An 18,968-nucleotide genomic window follows, 5' to 3' on the forward strand; every position below is an offset into this window, starting at 1 on the left:
GCACTCCCACCAGCAGTGTATGAGAGTTCTCTTCTCTCCACATCCTCTCCAACACATGTTGTTTCCTGTCTTGTTAATTATAGCCATTCTGACGGGCATGAGGTGATATCTCATTGTAGTTTTGATTTGCATTTCCCTGACAGTTAGTGATTTTGAACATCTTTTCATGTGTCTGTTGGCCATCTGTATATCTTTGGAGAAATGTCTGTTCAGGTCTTTTGCCCATTTTTTAATTGGGTTGGTAGTTTTTTTGTTGTTGAGATGCATGTGTTCTTTATACATTTTGGAGATTAAGCCCTTATCAGATGTATGGTTTGCAAATATCTTCTCCCAATTGTTAGGTTGTCTTTTCGTTTTGTTGATGGTTTCCTTTGCTGTGCAGAAGCTTTTTAGTTTGATGTAGTCCCATTTGCTTATTTTTTCTATTGTTTCTCTTGCCTGGTTGGACATGGTGGTTGAAAAGATGTTGCTAAGACTGATGTCGAAGAGTGTACTGCCTATGTTTTCTTCTAGAAGTTTGACAGTTTCAGGTCTTACATTCAAGTCTTTAATCTATTTTGAGTTAATTTTTGTGTATGGTGTAAGGTAAGGGTCTACTTTCATTTTTTTGCAGGTGGCTATCCAGTTTTCCCAACACCATTTGTTGAAGAGACATTCCTTTCCCCATTGTATGTTCTTAGCTCCTTTGTCAAAGATTAGCTCTCCATAGATGTGTGGGTGTATTTCTGGGCTTTCGATTCTATTGTATTGATCTGTATGTCTGTTTTTGTGCCAGTACCATGTTGTTTTGGTTACTATAGCTTTGTATTATATTTTGAAATCAGGGAGTGTGATACCTCCAGCTTTGTTCTTTTTTCTCAGGATTCCTTTAGCTATTCGGGGTCTTTTGTTGTTCCATATAAATTTTAGGATTCTTTGTTCTATTTCTGTGAAAAATGTTGTTGGAACTTTGATAGAGATTGCATTGAATCTATAGATGGCTTTAGGAAGTATGGACATCTTAACTATGTTAATTCTTCCAATCCAAGAGCACGGAATATCTTTCCATTTCTTTGTGTCTTCTTCAATTTCTTTTAGAAATGTTTTATAGTTTTCAGTGTACAGATATTTCACCTCTTTAGTTAAGTTTATTCCTAGATATTTTATTCTTTTTGTTGCAATTGTAAATGGGATGGTATTCTTAATTTCTCTTTCTGCTAGTTCGTTGTTAGTGTACGGAAATGCAACTGATTTTTGTATGTTGATTTTGTATCCTGCAACTTTACCATATTCGTTTATTACTTCTAAAAGTTTTCTGGTGGATTCTTTAGGGTTTTCTATATATAAAATCATGTCATCTGCAAATAGTGACAGTTTCACTTCTTCCTTTCCAATTTGGATCCATTTTATTTCTTTCTCTTGCCTGATTGCTCTGGCTAGGACTTCCAGTACTATGTTAAATAGGAATGGTGACAGTGGGCATCCTTGTCTGGTTCCCGTTCTTAGAGGGATAGCTTTCAGTTTTTCACCATTGAGGATGATATCAGCTGTGGGTTTGTCATATATGGTCTTTATTATGTTGAGGTACTTTCCTTTTATACCCATTTTATTCAGAGTTTTTATCATAAATGGATGCTGTATCTTGTCAAATGCTTTCTCTGCATCTATTGAGATGATCATGTGATTTTTATTCTTCATTTTATTAATGTAGTGTATTACATTGATTGATTTGCGAATGGTAAACCATCCCTGCATACCTGGAACAAATCCCACTTGATCATGGTGTATAATCTTTTTAACGTATTGTGTATGCGATTTGCTAGTATCTTGTTGAGGATTTTTGCATCGATGTTCATCAGAGATATTGGCCTGTAATTTTCTTTTTTTGTGTTGTCCTTGCCTGGTTTTGGTATCAGGATAATGTCAGCTTCGTAGAATGAGTTAGGGAGCTTCCCCCCTCCTCAATTTTTTGGAAGAGTTTGAGAAGGATAGGTATTAAGTCTTCTTTGAATGTTTGGTAGAATTCACCAGGGAAGCCGTCTGGTCCTGGACTTTTATTTTTGGGGAGGTTTGTGATCACTGTTTCGATCTCCTTACTGGTGATTGGTCTATTCAAATTCTCTACTTCTTCTTGATCCAGTTTTGGAAGTTTGTATGATTCTAAGAATTTATCTATTTCTTCCAGATTGTCGAATTGGTTGGCATATAGCTTTTCATAGTATTGTCTTATAATCTTTTGTATTTCTGAGGTGTCTGTTGTAACCTCTCCTCTTTCATTTCTGGTTTTACTTATTTGTGCCTTCTCTCTTTTTTTCTTGGTGAGTCTAGCTAAAGACGTGTCAATTTTGTTGATCTTTTCAAAGAACCAGCTCTTGGGTTTATTAATTTTTTCTATTGGTTTTTTGGTCTCTATTTCATTTATTTCTGCTCTGATTTTTATTATTTCCCTTCTTCTACTGATTTTGAGCTTTGTTTGTTCTTCTTTTTCTAGTTCCTTTAGGTGCATTGTTAGATTGTTTATTTGAGATTTTTCTTGTTTGTTGAGATAGGCCTGTATCGCTATAAACTTCCCTCTTAGAACCGCTTTTGCTGTATCCCATAAATTCTGGCATGTCGTATTTTCATTTTCATTTGTCTCCAGGTATTTTTTGATTTCTTCTTTGATTTCTTCATTAAGCCAGTCGTTGTTCAGTAGCATTTTGTTTAATCTCCACGTATTTGTGGCTTTTCTGATTTTCTTCCTATTGTTGATTTCTAGTTTCATACCATTGTGGTCAGAAAAGATGCTTGGTATTATTTCAATCTTCTTAAATTTATGGAGACTTGTTTTGTGGCCTAATATGTGATCAATCCTGGAGAATGTTCCATGTGCATTTGAAAACAACGTGTATTCTTCAGTTTTTGGATGGAATGCTCTGTATATATCTACTAGGTCCATCTGTTCTAGTGTGTCATTTAAGGCCAATGTTTCCTTATTGATCTTCTGTTTGGATGATCTATCCATTGGTGTAAGTGGAGTGTTAAAGTCCCCTACTATTATTGTGTTACTGTCTATTTCTGTTTTTACGTCTGTTAATAATTGCTTTATATATTTAGGTGCACCTACATTGGGTGCGTAGATATTTACAAGTGTTATATCCTCTTGTTGGATTGTTCCCTTGATCATTATGTAATGCCCTTGTCTCTTTTTACAGTTTTTGTTTTAAAGTCTATTTTGTCTGATATGAGTACCGCTACCCCAGCTTTCTTTTGATTTCCATTTGCGTGGAGTATCTTTTTCCATCCCTTCACTTTCAGTTTGTGAGTGTCTTTAGGTCTGAAGTGTGTCTCTTGTATGCAGCATATATATGGGTCTTGTTTTTTTATCCAGTCAGCCACCCTATGCCTTTTAATTGGAGCATTTAGTCCATTGACGTTTAAAGTAGCTGTTGATAAGTATGTACTTACTGCCATTTTTTTAACTTTTTTTTTTTCTCAGTGTTTTAGTCCTTCTCTGTTCCTTTCTTCTTCTATACAGAATCGATGGTCACTTTAGTTTGACCTCTGTCTGAAAGCTGTACTCTTTAACTCCCCTCCTCACTCCTTTTATGTTTTTGATATCATATCTAACCTCTTTTTTGTGCATTTGTATCCATTACGTTCTTACCATGGAAATAGATATTTTTTCCTATTTGTGGTCTTCTCTTTTCCCCTTAAATCAGTCCCTTTAACATTTCTTGTAGCACTGGTTTCTTGGTGACAAACTCCTTTAATTTTTGCTTATCTGGGAAAATTTTGATCTCTCCTTCCATTTTGAATGATAAGCTTGCAGGGTAGAGTATTCTTGGCTGTAAGTTTTTTCCTTTTAGCACTTTAAATATATCGTGCCATTCTCTTCTAGCCTGTAAGGTTTCTGCTGAGAAGTCAGCTGATAGCCTTATGGGGTTTCCTTTGTATGTAACTTGACATTCTCTTGCGGCTTTTAGGATTCTCTCTTTATCTTTAATTCTGGACATTTTCATTATGATGTGTCTTGGTGTGGGCCTCTTTGGGTTTATCTTGTTTGGGGATCTCTGTGCTTCCTGTACTTGGATGTCTGTTTTCTTCCTTAGGTTAGGGAAGTTTTCACCTATTATTTCTTGAAATAGATTCTCTGACCCCTTGTCTCGCTCTGCTCTTTCCGGGACACCTATAACACGGATGTTAGTGTGCTTGATGTTGTCCCAGATGTCCCTTAGACTGTCCTCACTCTTTTTAATTCTTTTCTCTTTTACCTGTTCAGCTTGGGTAATTTCTTCTAGTCTTTTGTCCAGCTCACAGATCCGTTCTTCTGTCTCCTCTACTCTGCTTTTGAGTCCCTCTAATGAATTTTTCATTTCCAGTATTGTATTCTTCATTTCTGATTGGTTCTTTTTTATATCTTCCATTTCTTTGTTGACATTCTCACTGAGTTCATCTATTCTTCTCCCCAGATCAGTGAGCATCCTTAACACTCTTAGTTTGAACTCTCTGTCGAGTAGGTTGCTCATTTCTGTTTCACTTAGTTCCTTTTCTGGGGTTTTGTCCTGTTCCCTTACTTGGAATGTATTCTTTTGCCTCCTCATTTTGCCTCTTTCCCTGTGCTTGTGTCTACGTATTAGGTAGATCAGCTACGTCGCCTGCTCTTGGATAGGTGACCTTATGTAAGTGATGCCTTAGGAGGCTTCCAGTGTGCTTCCCTCAGTTCTCACTGTTCCAGGGGTGGCCCCTATGTGGGCTACGTGTGTCCTTCTGTTGTGGCCTATTTGCTCTCCCTGTAGGCACCCAGGGAGGCCGATTTATGCTCCAGGCCAGCTGTTGTAATGCTCAGCTGCTTGTAGTTGTTGTGGGCCCTTCAGTCTCTTTCTCAGGTGTGGGGAGCCCCAGCACAGTTGGCTGCAAGTTCTAATACCACATTTGTGTTGCAGTATTTCTTTCAAGTGAGTAGGCCCCCAGCGTGGCAGGTTGTTAGGCTCAGGGCCTTACAATTGCTGTAAGCCTCTAGCTTATTAGGTCTTTTGTCAGCTCTCTGAGGATTGCAGCTGGGTGGGGCTGGCCTCAGGCACAGGAGCACTCAATTGTTTTAGGCTTTGGAAGGTGGGGCAAACCGTCTATGTGGGTCTTTGGGAAGAACAAGTCTCCTGCAGCTGACAAGCCCTGCTGCCCACAGGTCCACAACCCAGTCAACACAGTCCTGACCCATGTGTGCGCCCCAACCTCCCTAAGCGGACCCAGTCTCTCCACGGCGGGAGCCCCACACACTCTGCCACCACCCCACACTCTCCACCCGCTCCTTGTGCACACCCTACCCCGCTAAAGTCAGCTCACTTGCCAGGCTGCAGAGAATCCAGTCACCAATCTATGCAGGCCCACAAGTTGCCTGAGGGCTTGTTGTTGGGTGGGGCCAGTCTCTAGGGTGGGCTGCCTGCCCTGGCTGAGCTGGATTAAATAGGTGCTCTAGCGGGTGGGGCAGCCCTTGGGCTAGCAGGCCTCAGGGAGAACTCCAATGGCATCTGTGTCAGCACCCACACCAGGCCACAACAATGGCCGCCGCCAATGTCTCAGTCCCTGGAGAGGTTTCACCCCTCACTGAGATGCACGCAGGGCCTGTCAGGTGAATCTCTTTTCACCAAAGCACTGTGCACCTTTCTTTCTGGTGATTTTAGGATGCTTTCTGAAACGGGTGAGTTTGTGCGCGGGCCCTTTAAGAGCCGGTTTTAGTTTCTTTGTGAACCGGGTTTTCTGGGGGTACTCCCCAATTTTTTAGCAGCAGGCAAAGTCCGATATTATGCCGCTGGTCTCGATTGTGCTGGGTTCACAAAATGCCCACAGCGGGGGGCGCTCCCCGGCTCAGGGCCCCCCGCGGTCAGGGAGGGCTGCGTACCTGTGCACTGCTCCCGGCGGCCGTGAGGCGCTGCGGCTTGTGAAGGCGGCGTTTTTTCTCTCCAGAAGGGAGTCTCTGCCTCTTCAGTTAGGATTGTCCGTTGTTGCAGGAGTTCCTCTTATCCAGTTTTCAGTTCTGTCTCAGGGGTAATTTTTCCACGAGTAGTTGTAAATTGGCTGTGTCCACAGGAGGAGGTGGGTTCTGAGTCTGCTTACGCTGCCGTCTTGACTTGAGATCTAGGATTCTTTGTTCTATTTCTGTGAAAAATGTTGTTGGAACTTTGATAGGGATTGCATTGAATCTGTAGATGCTTTAGGAAGGTCAAATACTGTATGACTTCCTTCATTAAGTAGTAGATAATAACAACAATAAACAAACACATAGAGACAGAGATTGGATTGGTGGTTACCAGAGGGGACGTGGGGAGGGAAGAGGGCGAAAGGGATAATTCGGCACATGTGTGTGGTGATGGGTTGTAATTAGTATTTGGGTGGTGAACATGATGTAATCTATGCAGAAATAGAAGTATAATGATGTATACCTGAAATTTATACAATGTTATAAACTAATGTTACTGCAATAAACAAAAAACAATAAATAAATAAATAAATAAATAAATAAATAAATAAATAAATAAAAAGAACTCATTTTAAACTAATCTTTTCAGAGGCCGGCCCCATGGCTTAGCGGTTAAGTGCGCGCGCTCTGCTACTGGCGGCCCGGGTTCAGATCCCGGGCACACACTGATGCAACGCTTCTCCGGCCATGCTGAGGCCACATCCCACATACAGCAACTAGAAGGATGTACAACTATGACATACAACTATCTGCTGGGGCTTTGGAGGGAAAAAAAAAAAGGAGGAGGATTGGCAATAGATGTTAGCTCGGAGCCAGTCTTCCTCAGCAAAGAGAAGAGGATTAGCATGGATGTTAGCTCAGGGCTGATCTTCCTCAGAAAAAAATAAATAGATAAATAATCTTTTCAAAGATGTTAAATTTTTATCATTGTTACTGTACTTGTTCTATAATTGTGAATGGTGTAAACATAAGGAGTCATAAATAGCATATATATAATGTTTGTGCAACAACCTAAAAATATCCAAAACCCATGAAATGCTTCCTCTATTAATATATATATACCTCTTTGCTTGTCCACTATATCCAATTAATTCCCCCCAACATGGACAACTGGGCAAATAAATGAAATAAAAGCCTGGCACCGTGGGACATGATGGACCTGGGGCAGGCAGCAACCACCCTTGCGCTGAGGGACAATATTTGGATCATCAATGCTTTCTATTGAAAGATTATAGAGCAAAAGGGGGGAAATGATAAATAAATAGCAAGCAATAGGATATGTTGGAGCATATGAGGAAGCCATTTTTTGTAAAACTAATTCGGCCTGAGTTTGTTTTTCCAAAAGGGACTGTCACCTTTGAACATGCATTGTGTTGATTGCTTTAAGCAATTATCATGTCCCAAAGAGAAGAATAAATGCCCTAAGATAAGGATGCAACTTCTCCCACCTTGGCATTTCCTTAAGGATAAACATTTCTTCTTAGGCTAGGATTTGATTGCTGTGCTCATCCTGTGACCACCCAACTCCAGAATGCAGACCTGCCACCAGACCTGCCCATCGAGACAGTAGACCTGCTACCTGCTGTGTCCATCAATAGCTATGCTGACAGGGCAATCTGACAGGGTGATCTGCTCTTTGATGGTATATAACCGCTCGGTACACCCCACTTCTTTGGTGCCCTTCCTTCTTGGGGAAGGAAGGCCCCAGGCTATATGGTCTTCAAAAGTTGGCTCATAATAAACTCACCTCAATTTTCATTTATAGATAGATTATGGATTATTTACGTCAACAATAACAAGTGTTGATAATGATGTGGAGAACTTGTATTTCTCATACACAGCTGATGGGAATGTAAAATGGTGCAACTTATTTGACATCAGCTTGGCAGTTCCTCATAGAGTTAACATATGACCCAGGAAATCTACTCCTGGATGTCTATCCCAAAGAAATGAAAACATATGTTCACATAAAAACATCTATAGCAATGTTCGTAATAGCCAAATGTGGAAACAAATAAAATGTTCATGAACCGATAAATGCATAAACAAATGTAGCATATCCATACCATACGAAATTATTCAGCAATACAAAACTAACACATGGATTGAACTCAAAAAGATGCTAAGTGAAAGAAGCCAGTTGCAAAAGACCATATATTGAATGATTCCGTTTCTGTGCAATGTCCAGAATATGGTAATTTATACAGACAGAAAGTAGGTTAAGGTTGCCTAGGGTAGGGGGAATGGGGGGTGACTTATAAGGCATATGAGATTTGTTTTTGGGCTGATGAAAATGTCCTAAATTTAGATTATGTTGAGGGTTTCATACCTCTGTAACACACTACATATCTTTGATTTTTATACTTTAAATATTGACTTCTATGTTATGTAAATCATATATCATTGTAAAATACATTAAAATGACAATAATAAAAACCAAGTTTGTTAGAAGAAGAGATTGATAGCTTTTGGTTCTGAATTGAAATATTTTATGTAACTTCAAGTTCTTCATTCTTTCTTTCTATGGGTTCTATCATATTTTTTAAAATGTGTCCTTCTTATAATTACCTATATAACTTTTGCATTTTTTAATGTAGAAAATTGTTGCAGTAGCTGGTTACCCAATAAATCAATGGGGTTAAAATGCAATTTTGAAATAAATGTGTAGTTGAAAATAAAAGCAGAATTAGGATTGGTTATAACATATTAATAATTTCAAAATTTCCTCAAATATGCGATGAAACATACTCACCATTGACAAAAGAACCTATTTATAAATACTAACTATAAAAGAAAATTATGATATCATGAAGGGTCATTTATGACTGTCTTCAATGCATTGAGCAAATTTGTACTTGATATTGTGCTCAAATCCATTCTGACATCTGCTCCCTTGATCTTCATGGGAGTGAAGGTATCAGGTTGATCTGCAAACCAAGAAATGCCCAGCATAGGGGTCCCATGGTACATCACCTCATAGACGCCATTGGCTCCACCATGAGTGATAAAGGCTTTGGTTTTTGGATGACCTAGGATTGGATGAATTTCAGAAAATTTTTAATTGTAAGTCTTAGACATAAAATGAGAGTTGGGCAATATAAGGCTTTGAAAGAGGCAATGCATTCTAGGGAACAGATTATTATATACATGAAACTGCATTAAAATGTCTTTCAGATCTCAGAGCAAGAAGCACTTAAGTCTGCTGGAGAGGTAAATGAAGACTAGTGTGGTACTTTTGACTTGAAAAATGAATACAAGATTACCAGGTGAACAAATTGAAAGAGACCATTCCAGATAAAAGAAATAGCATGTGCATAAAAAAAGAAAAAGAGATGCACGTTAGAACATATTCCCTTGGGGCTGGCCCGGTGGCGCAGTGGTTAAGTACGCCCACTCTGCTTCAGTGGCTTGGGGATCGCAGGTTCGGATCCCGGGCATGCATGGATGCACCGCTTGTCAAGCCATGCTGTGGCGGCATCCCATATAAAGTAGAGGAAGATGGGCACGGACGTTAGCTCAGGGCCAATCTTCCTCAGCAACAAAAGAGGAGGACTGGCATCAGATGTTAGCTCAGGGCTGATCTTCCTCACACACACACAAAAAGAACATATTCCCTTAAAGAAATAATGAGGTCACTGAGTCTAACACGTAGGGTGTCAAGGCAGCAGGAAATGTGAGTGTGGTGGCTCTGGAATCAGAGGAGAAAAGATGACACTTTACCATGAACTGTGTTATCATCTCATGCAAAAGATTATGAATATTTTCCTATAGAAAATGGAGAGTCCCTGGTAATAAAAGAGGGGCTTTTATTTTTCAGTGGTACTGAATACCCACATAGAAGGGGAAAGGATAGAAATAAGGTGGAAGAAATAGGAGGCAGAATAATAATCTAGGTAGTTATTGCACAATTCTCTGTGAGAAGTAATTACAACTGAATTAAGGATATTTTTATTCTGGCCATAAGGAAGGAGGCTGTGTATAATAAAATGCTAAGCTATAATTTATCCTTTTCCTCCAGGACTGGAAAATGAATATAAGGAAGTTAAGTTTTATTTTTGAGTTTGTCATAATAAATGTTGAATAAATTTCTTTCCTGTTACACTATTATCACTCTGGTTAGAGTTACTCTCATTTCACTGTTTTCCAGTCTTACCAAGAAGGTCATTCTGTGGGATTCACTTATAGAGCTGAGTGTTTGGTCTTAAGGTATCTGGTTTCTTACCAACAAATCTCCATAGAACCTATTAGAGTAAAGAAAATACCTTATTCCCTGGGTCAAACTTGATAGTTAATAGCGTGCTAAAATTCTAAAGAAATTAAGAGATAATCCAGTTAAACCCCTTTCATAGACAGACATGTAATAAGGACAAGAGATACTACAAATGAGAATTACTAAAACACTGATGTAATAGGAATACGTACATTTTTTGTTCTTATTTTTATATTTAATCAGGTGTGAATGCCATCGTGATGTTTCACACACATGGGTTATACAAATGAGATTATCAATGATGAAGTATCTAAGAAATTTTTAGGCAGTCATAATTTGAATGAAAAAACGATAGGAAGATACTAAGATCCACAATTTATTTTATCTATTTGTTATAATTGCTCTCATCTTCCAATATATTAACTTGTTTGTACCTTTTTAAGTGTTACAGAATGTACTTTACTTATATCCACTTGTTTCATAAGTTAATTTATTAGAGTCTTACATCTTTTAATTTACAAAAACTATCGTCTATGCAACGAAATCCTTATGAAAAATAAATAATTCTGTTTATTAATAATTTATTAATAATATAATTTCTCCTTAGTAAGTACATTCAAATTCTTTAGATTATTAATTATTAGGCACCATATCCAACAAAAATTTAAAGAGGTAATTTTTTTACGTGAATCCAGAGTATTATTACTATTTCTAGGTTTGGAAATTCTTTAAATGTAGAAAAGAAGAGCCTGTTGGCACTTCATAAATAACAATCTAGCTGTTGAAAAAACTCCAAAATTGTGATAATGCTAAATGTATTCCACTGAGTATTAACACTTCAATGATGCACTACAAAGTATTGACAGCATTGATTAATGTGGGACCTAAGCAATTTCCATGCCCAGGAACAAAATAGATTCTGATTTTGGAATTCCCCAGCAATCCTCATAAACTAGATTATAATTTACAAGTGGTTAAGATCTACTTGCTATGTGAATGTTAAAGTAACTTCAGATTCTCAGCAAAAATTAGCATAGATGATAAGCAGGAACGACATAAGTTAGGAAACTAAAAAGTAGTTTGTAAATACCCAGAGGTTCCAAGTATGTTCTACACGTTAGAAATAATTTACTACCATATTTTATGGATAAGGGGCATCTGAAAGTTTCCCATGCTAGGCTTGCTTCTAGTTGACTCCTTTTTATATTCCCTTCTTGTTTCTCTATCAGGTGGAGCCATTATTCTGATGGGTTAGAAGCAAAGTCCTATGGGGGCCACATTTTATAAAGCATGGGATCACTTTAAGGGCTGGGCCCATCTCCCTGCTTTCTCATTTATCTTCTGCCTTCAATTTCATAGGGCACAGTCCCCCAGGGCACCCCACTTTCTTTTTCTCTAAATCATCGTGGCTGGCTTGGGTACCTGGTTGCAGCTTGGCGAGCCCTGACCATCCTTTCTCTGAATAGCTCCCAGAAAATCACACTAAATAGGCCTATAAAATTTAGGGGGAGTAAAAGAGGCTGAGATTACCTGGCAAGACTAAACTTGCATGACGTCTTTCAGATTGTTATCAATTCCTGCTTAACGTTACTGTTAAAATTTAACTCCTTTCTGATAACATCTGCAGTGTGTACAGTGCCCTCAGGAATCCTGCAAAGAAAAGGAGAAAATAACAAGGCAGAATTTGGTGATTTTGGTAGCTACTCACAATACCATTATAATACCAAACCTTACATTGCAACTCTGAAATGTTTTCATTCTGATCACAATGTTAATGCCAAATTTATTGTCCACCAAAAACACCCTCTACATTACTTTAGCACCTGCCATACGTATTTTGCTTTTTAAACCTATATCTGAAATAAATTTGAGCTATCATAATAGGTTACCTTTTATTCAGGAAGTTTCTGTAATCACACCCTGTACAAAGTTTAATAGACTCATTAAGTAGTTGTCCACTATAAGGTACTTTATCTAGCCTTTTGTGGAATCTTGGCAGGGACGGATGCAATTGCATTGGCCCTTTCTTCTGTCATGTTACTGACCATTGACCCCAGAGTGAACACAATACTGTTTTCTCCAGAACTCTCGGTAAACTCTTCCATTTCCCGTGAAGAAAAAATTTGCTCCATCACTAAAGAGCATTAGCATAGCAAACACTGTTGAAAGGATTACTGTAAATAACTGAAGAAAGAAATCAAGTATTATCAGGAATTATTAGAGTAGTGATGTTTTTAATTGTAGTAAAATACACATAACATGAAATTTACCATCTTAAACATTCCTAAGTGTACAATTCAGTACTATGCATATTTACACTATTGCGCAACCAAGCTTCAAAACTTTCTCATCTTGAAAAACTGGAACTATAGCCATTGCAAAATAATTCCTCAGTCCCTGGCAACCATCATTCTACTTTCTGTTTCTATGAATTTGACCAGTCTAGATACCTCTTACAACTGGAATCATACAGTATTTGTCTTTTCGTGAGTGGCCCATTTCACTTAGCATAATGTCCTTAATGTTCAGCCATGTTGTAACATGTGTTAGAATTTCCTTCAATTTTAGGGCTGAGTAGTATTACACTGTGTATAAATACCACATTCTGTCTATTGGCTTATCCATTGATGGACACTTGGATTGTTTCTACTTTTTGGCTCGTGTGAATAGTGCTGCTACGAATATGGGTTTGCAAATATCTTATTGAGATCCTGATTTTAATTCTTTCAGATGTGTACCAAAAAGTGGAATTGCTGTACCATATGGTAATTCTATTTTTAATTTCTTGAGAAATTTCCATTCTGTTTTCAGTAGTGGCTTTTTTTTTTAAATATACCTAATACTTCAGTTCCTTTAAAATGCATATTATGTGAGATTGATGCATGTAATATAAGATTGATTTCCTTTACTATGTATATTTTTGCCCATGTGTGTATGTGTGTCTGTGGTGTGTGTATGTATAAGCAAGAAATGAAATAGAGCTAGAACACAGTAGTGAGGAAGAAATATTGTTAGAGAATAAGAAGAGTAGTGAGGAAGAAATATTGTTAGACGATATTAGACTAAGACTCTTCATTTATAATGAAGGGAGATTTACTGAGGTTTTTTATAGGCTTGGTGGGGGCAGAAAACACCTGTTCTACTAGACTCTCATCTCTTTTGTGCTCTAAGATGTAAAACCCTGCGATCTCAAATGAGGAATGGTTTAAATGCTGGAATGAAACCAAGTAAATGTTGGATTTGGCTGTAAAAATGAGTGGGGCGTGCATTTATACTGTTGAGGGATGTCTTCCTTTTAGTAGAGCACAGGTAAAGAGCCTCAACCCATACAAAAAGTTTTATCATCTCAGGTTGCTCACCTGTTTGCCAAAATGTATATATTTGCTTTAAACAGCTCCATAGGCTATCTTCTCTCTAAGACCTCGCTAGAGAGCATAATCTTGATGTGTTGGTAAAGTAGTTCCTATTAAATGAGGAATTAGATCCAGGTGGCTGGCATACTTTGGTTTATTAAAGGTACGTCATAGTAGCAAAGTGGCAACAATCACAAGAGTTAATATTTCTTCTGGATCACTGAGTATGTGCTAGAGACATTCTGGAGGTTTATATGTCTTATTTTTTTCCCCACTACAACAGTATGAGGTTGGTATTCTTCTTATAAGAGTAAGTGTGGTCATCTCTGTATGAAAATTCTGGTCTACTTATCTACCATTGTTGCCCGTATCTCACAACAATCTGCTAAATGACCACCTTTCTACTCTTGACTCCTTACAATGTAACCCAGTGACTACAACTGAGGGATATTTTTTAAACAGGAAATGTGATCCTATCTCTCCCTTTCTTAAACCTTATCATTTACTCCCTACTGCCCTTACTAGACATTTCAAACTCCTTGTAATGATCTGTCTCCAACGTACCTCTCCAGCATCATCAGCCTCTTTGCTCAGCCTCTTCCTGCTAGACTAAACTTGGAGTTTTGGATAACCGTCATTACTACTGTACCTGCTTTTATTTTGTGACTTCCTCTATCCCTTCACCCCCATCTCCTCTACCTATTCCTGCACATCCTTCAGATCTTACCTTAATTATCAACGACTTGGAAATACTTTCCATATTTCTAACATCCCCCTGGATGTTCCATTAGCATTGTGGTCTTTCCTTATTATAACATTTCTTGCCCAATTTTTATTATTTGCTTATATTCTGTCTTTCCCGGTAGAGTGTCAGGTGGGTGAGAGCAGAAACTGTCTACACTGTTTCTCTGCATATCAGCACTTACTCCTGGAGTATGCTAGTCACTTTATAAGTATTCTTTAATGAATGTCTCATACTTCCTTAGGTGTTGAATAATGAAGGCCTTAATTTAACTGAAACTATTCTCAGTCTCCCGGATATCCCACTCTATTCTGGAATGATAATAAAATTCAGATACTCGTGTTGGTATGGAAATAGATGAGTTTCTAATTGGCAAGTCATTTTATCCAGCTTCCCATATCTCTCTGTCTGTAATCAAACATTCTAAATAAAGAATGCAGAGTCCTTCCTATTGAAAACACAAAGTAAGCAAAGCACAACAAACAGAAATAAATTACCATAGGCAGAGATTTGGCAGGTTTGCAGAGGAATCCTCCAACAAATTTAAAATGTGTTAAGAGTGGCCAAGGAAATTCAAAATCCCCGTAGGTTCGAATGACCCAGATTTTAGCTTTCCCCAATAAGTCAGATAATGTAGTGGGTCTTCATGAAGGGAAAAGCAACAACAAAAAAACACAAATGTTAGATGAAATGAAATATTGTCATGTGAATATACTGGGAAATTTTCTGAAAGGAGCTTGGAATGATGTCGCCAAAGATGTTTGAAAGTGTCTATTCTTTCAGAGAGCAAATATACATATGTGTGTGTGTGTATAATATATATATATACATATATATATAATTTAAATGTATAATATACATGTTGTATATTTACATAAGTATGTATTGAGATCTATATATAGGAAAGGTGAAGTGAGAAAAATGTGAGAGGAGCCTTAGATCTCTAACATCACATCTCTCTATTTACAATTATAAAAAATTATTAAATATAAGCCATATAGAAATAAACATACATATGTTTTCTCTCTAAGCTATAAAAATAAGAGATGCAAATGTAAAAAACTACTCCAACTGCAAAATTAACCCCACCATACCCATGAGAACACATTTCCTGAGAGCTCAGTGTAATTACCACAATGTAGCAACCAAGTCCCTTGATCCAAGGTTTTCTAAGTAAAGTGTGAGGTTTTTGAGAGTATGGTTCATTTTATTGAACCGATGGCCTGATTTGGTTCATACTAGGAGTTTAATAACATTTGTTTATTAAATCAAAATATTTGCAAATAGTAGGTAAAAATATTTCAAAAACTATGGAACTAGAGATTTGTGCTTACCTTTAATTTTAGCTCACTTTTTTAAAAAATAGACATTGTTTAAAAAAGATACAGACTAAAAACTTGTATGTCTACTCTTAACAAAATTTGAGATCTTTAAATCAAGATTGTAAGTACTTACTGAAGGAATGTGGAATTATTGGAAATATCAAATTATAGGTTTCTGAGTCTGAGATGGAGCCACTATATCTCTCAACCGTAAAGGAATACTTCTGGTAATATAGCAAAATAGTTTAATTTTTAAATAAAGAAACTGAGCTACACAAGTGAAAATAATTTCCTAAATACTACATAGACACTTTTGCTAGACATATATGTGTAACTACTCAACATACGTGTCTTCATTTCATCAAGACATTTTATGAGGTTTCTAGTGACTTTTCTAAGCTAAAGGAAGTTTAGATGAATATATAATTGCTTAGAGGAGTCCTAGGTACTTCAATTTGTGGTTCATGACCTCCTGGAGAGTACTATACTAGTAATGGGAGACAAGGTTCTAACTTATCCTATAATATAAGCCTTTTTCTAATATTTATAGGATTGATGGATCATTTTACATTTTGATTTCATCATTTCACTTATAAAAGACAAATACATCTGATTTTATACAACCTCACCTTCAAAGGCACTAAGAAAGTTAGGACTTCAAGTTATCAGCCAAAAACATGACTTACCTAGTTCTTCACTGTAAAACTGATCACACTTCTTCTCATTAAATGTTTGGAACCAAAGTCAAAGTAAAGCACATATATCATATTTTGTACCCTCTTCATGAATGTCATTTTATCACTTAATACTGACATAACAACAGGTACATAGGAAGGAGGGAATGGAAGTCCTCCACTATACTTTTCAATTGTGTAGCCAGCGGAGAAGCAGAGACTGTACACTAAAGGTATTTTCAGTAGCTCAGCCAGCAGCTCACCACAGGGTCCAATGGCATCTGCGAGAATGACATCAAACCTTGATTCTTGTAGTTTTGTTACAAGTTTCTTATTCAAAACGACTTCTTCACAGAACTTTTCAGCAATATCAGAATATTCCCAAAATATTTTTCTCATTATTGGAAAACACGTCCAAAATGTATCTTTTGGCACATATGTCCAGTCCCTGATCAATTGTGTGAAAAAAAACCTCTAAATAATCTTTAGTGAAAGATGTAGGAAATATCTCAAATTTAATATCAGGTTGATTTTTGAAATCAAGAAAAAAGGAAGATCTCAGAACAGTCACCTCATGACCTCTTGTGACAAGTTCATCCAGAATTGCCTTTAAATTGACACAATGCTATATTCCATTGGACACATTAGCACCTTTCCACAACTCCTGGAACAATAGTAGCAATTAAAGTAGCAATTCAGCTGTGGCAGCAGTAGAAGTGAGATCTATTTCATAGACATCCTGGCCAAATGCAATACTTCCTTTAAATTGTCGTTCTTTTTTTTGCCATTGTTCATGCTTATAGCTAAGGATAAACCAATCAAGAAGTTAAAATATAACTCCTAAACATCAAAGTAAATATATTACATGAACAATCAGAGGCTGTGGAAAGCAAGTGAAAGGGCAAAGTGTGGAAGACTTCATGATTATACAGTGTGTTTAATATTGTTTTATGATTTACAGTGCTTTCATGCAGCTAGAAGTCTATGACCTTGCACATGCAAATCAACTACACTATGTAAGAGATAAGATGGGTGTAAAATCAGTGGTAAGTGAGAAGCTCTTGTGTCTGCAGTTTCCCTGACACAGAATTAGAAATAAGGTGACATCAGCAGGTGGGAGTGTTAGGAGATCCCAATGCTAGTGTCCCCTACAAAAACAATAAAAAAAAAACTGCAAACCAATGAAAATTACTTTTGGAAAGCTCTGGACTACAAGCAAGGAGCAGCAGAAATCCTGCAGAGCTCAAAACCTGAAGATAGCCATACTGAAAAGTATAGAAAGCATTTTACCTGCATGATCTTCTCCTCCAGTCCAGAGCAGCTTGGCATGAGGAGGGATCCCCTCAGAGGGATTTTACCCCATGGGGAAAAGGAAAGCTGGAGAACCCCAGTAAGCCTCACCACCCTAGATGTTCACAGCCTTTGTGACTGAGGACTCCCACAGCCTTCACCAACACTGATACCAGCTGAAAAAGCTGCTCACAGTCCCTGCTACTGTGTTTGCTCCCTCGGGCTGGAGCTATTGCTGTGGTGAGACCTGCTCCTTGGTGCCCAATTACTGCTTTGCCCCACTCTCCTGGATGGGATGCCACAGCAGCTTGCCATCTATGGGACCAAAGCTGCTGTTGCTTTGTGCCCTGACCCTGGGTCCCAAGTCAGTGCTTTGACCTGCTATAACTCGGGCCATGCTGCTATTGCTTTGTACCCCACCCTATATACCAAGTTGTGGCTTTGACCAACCATTATCTGGGCTGAGCTGTTGCTGGTCTACGCTCCGTTCCCAGTCCTAATTAATGTCTTTAACCTATCATTCCCAAACGCTGCTACAGAATGCTTCTACTCTGTACCTCATCTGTGGGTCCTAATTTAGGGCTTGACCCACCTGTACTGGGGCCATGCTGCTGCTGCTCTGCACCCCAACCCCTTGGTTCTGACACATAGCTTTAACAGCCCATTACCAGGAATGTGCTGCTGCTGCTTTGTGACTCCACCTGGGGCCAGATTTGGAACTTTGACTCACCATCCACAAGCTGTGCTGCTATAGCATACTGCCCCCTTCACCCAAGCCACCACTGCACACTCTCATCTTAGAGTTTGTGCCACTGCTACACTACTCTCTGGGCCCAAGTCACTGAGACAAACCCCAGACAGACCTATTTCCATGGGATATCTGTATATGCTTACACCTCAGACAATGACACCACTGACCCAGCACATACACCTGTGCCCTAGGGACAAGACAACGTGGTAGTCTTGTGTGAGCCTGATCCCAGCACCTTAGCTCTGCTGCCACTCTGAGTGTCAGTGCTCCAGACCTGGTGCCCAGAGGGATCTCCTCAGTTAGAACTATCCACCATGGGCCAAAAAAGAAGACAGTACAACCCAGCAGAATTTGCCTCCAAGGACCCCAATAGTCCTAGATGACACTGCCATCTGTAGGACTTTTGTAGTATAGGTCACAGAAGACCAACGCAGTATTCACAGATGTTGACCTATGCTGATGGAACTGCATAGACTATGCCACTGCGTGGTAACAAAGACTCTACACCCTACTCATCCAGTGCCCTTGCAGCCACCTTCAAGTGAAAGTCTTTTCCCAACAAAGTGAGACCAAAAAGGCTAGAAAATGTTCTTGCTACCTTTAATGCACAGACATCAACAAAAGCCATCAGAAATGTTAAAAAGCAAGGAAAAATGACACCACCAAAGGAACACAATAGTTTTCCAGT

The 18,968-nt window shown here is 38.3% G+C and overlaps 1 pseudogene; it reads right to left on the reverse strand.

Moving 5' to 3' along the window:
• Positions 1-8,743: 8,743 nt before the first annotated feature.
• Positions 8,744-17,926, reverse strand: LOC101399860 (UDP-glucuronosyltransferase 2B31-like; annotated as a pseudogene).
• Positions 17,927-18,968: the final 1,042 nt, after the last annotated feature.

This window comes from Ceratotherium simum, chromosome 8, assembly GCF_057802395.1.
Source record: "Ceratotherium simum simum isolate JZ-2026a chromosome 8, ASM5780239v1, whole genome shotgun sequence".
Taxonomy (NCBI): Eukaryota; Metazoa; Chordata; class Mammalia; order Perissodactyla; family Rhinocerotidae; genus Ceratotherium; species Ceratotherium simum.